This window comes from Chaetodon auriga, chromosome 13 (genome assembly GCF_051107435.1).
Source record: "Chaetodon auriga isolate fChaAug3 chromosome 13, fChaAug3.hap1, whole genome shotgun sequence".
Taxonomy (NCBI): domain Eukaryota; kingdom Metazoa; phylum Chordata; class Actinopteri; order Chaetodontiformes; family Chaetodontidae; genus Chaetodon; species Chaetodon auriga.
Genome location: NC_135086.1, coordinates 16,723,425 through 16,725,516, shown reverse-complemented (window position 1 = coordinate 16,725,516; position 2,092 = coordinate 16,723,425). Strand labels below are relative to the sequence as shown.

The 2,092-nt window shown below is 38.0% G+C and overlaps 1 protein-coding gene across 1 annotated transcript in view; it reads right to left on the bottom strand.

The window, feature by feature from the left end:
• st6gal2a (ST6 beta-galactosamide alpha-2,6-sialyltranferase 2a) overlaps positions 1–2,092 on the bottom strand; it is a 44,656-nt gene that overhangs the window by 7,280 nt on the left and 35,284 nt on the right. The window lies entirely within an intron of this gene.

Below are 2,092 nucleotides of genomic sequence, written 5' to 3'. Positions count from 1 at the left end.
TCAGTGCATTGCTGTGTTCTAAAAAGTGATGCTGAAAAAGAGCAGAAGCTTTAACAATTAATTCACAAGATGTTTGAAAAGCTGCAGGACAGTTGTGAGTAACTGTGCATCCACTTGTTTTTCTCCATAGTGAGACGTCTGCGTTATTCACTAACAAAATGTATTTTTAAAAGAAATGCTAGCCATTGCCATCAACTGCACATCTACATAAACAGAACATAAAGATTGGTGTCATATTTTCATCTCTGTTCAGTTTAATGATTGTGTGTGTGTTCGTAGACAAAGCTTGATTTGTGATAGTGCCACAAAGAAGTAAAATCCCACCCTGGCATCTGTACTAACAGTGCGCAGTGCATCTCCTCCCTCTTGTCGCCATAATGACTGTGTTTCTTCAACAAGAAAGCAAATCACAGAGCACCCCCCCCCCCCCCCATTTAACGCGTAACCACATACCACAATGGAGGGAATATTGACACACATGCTTGCACGGAGTCGTTTTGTGCAAAAGCATCTGCTAAACGAATGTTAGGCAATGAAGACAAAACAGACACGTTTGCATCTTTATAAAAGCCGGTGATGGGTGACAAAGACAAATGATTTTCGAGAAGACGTCGATGCTATAATTTGTGATAAAGACGGTCTCAAATAATGGAGACATCTCCAACAACAGCGAGGGGGGCCGTGTTTGTGCTTCAGCTGCGTCAGAGTTAATCAGTGTCATTTAGAAAACGCATGGCCTGACATGAGTAACATGATAAGAAGAGCAACAAAAGACTGGTGCAAACCTTTTGATTTCATTAATATGGATGCAGGCAGTGGAGCCTTACGATTTAATGGCATTTTTGTTTTAATCTTAAACCCGGCTACCTTTCATTCAAGCCATCTAATCAGTGACTGATTTCTGCCCGTGCATCAGAATAAAGTTAACTGTAAGAGGAGCTCGGCTGGCTGAGTGAGCGCCACAGCAGGGCTGATTAACCGTTTGAATCTGTTCCCGCAGATCAAAGTGTGAGCTGCGTCTCCTCTGTGGTTAAACCGTGTCGTGTCGTCTCTGAGTGATTGTTTTTCCATTTTGTTCTGTTTATTCTGTTTAGATGCTTTATTACTGAGGCTCTGCTTAAAGACTGACTGATGACCAGTACGTTCTGATAACCTTCTGGTATGTTGTCAGTGATAAATCACTTTTTGTGTTTTTCCAGTCAAATGTCCACTTTAGTTTTTGGCAAAGCTAACTCGCAGCTCAAAGGAAGTTGGTCTGTCACACTGAAATATCCAAACAACTACGACCAGCTACTCAGGAAATGTACAGACATTTTGGTCAAAGATGGATGGGGCTTTTTTAATGGTGGTCTTCGAGCATTAATGCCTTTTTTATGTGCATCAGAGAATTTACACACGATACACATACATACACAAGACATTCAGACATACACAAAATAAAAAATACACATGACTACAAATACCTGATATTTATGTTTTTTTATATCGTCTCGTATTTGTTAATGTTATAGACAGACAGACAGACTGATAGGATTGTGATTGATATAAAGTTATATTTGTTTTATTTTTGGATTTAAAATCATTGTTTAAAAATCAATGAAGTTGATGAGGTGAAGCATTAAATATATTGTCTTCATACTGTTTCCTACATGTCAAAAAAGGATTAGCAAATCATCACAATCTGTTTTATTTATGTTTTACACAGTGTCCCAGTTTCTTTGGAATTGGGTTGCATCTAATACACTGATCACTATGTTATATAATGACTCAATTGTAAATAGTCTCTTTAATTTCAGAACAAGAGATGCAAACAGAATCTGAAACACTAAACTTGACAAGACAGAATCTTTATGTTGTTTCTGTCTTTTCGGTGTCAAACCTCACACTGCTCCAAGGAAATGAAAAAAAAATGTTCTTGATTCTTCAGTATCATGAGTTTATATTACGAGATACTCGGGATCAAACATAACAATAACGGTCTGTCGCTCAGAGGTAAGCCAATGTTCCTGCCATAATTGGATGTTTTTTGTTATACTACTGAAAATTACAGTGGAGGAGACAGACATGAATTATATATTTACATGCACAGATG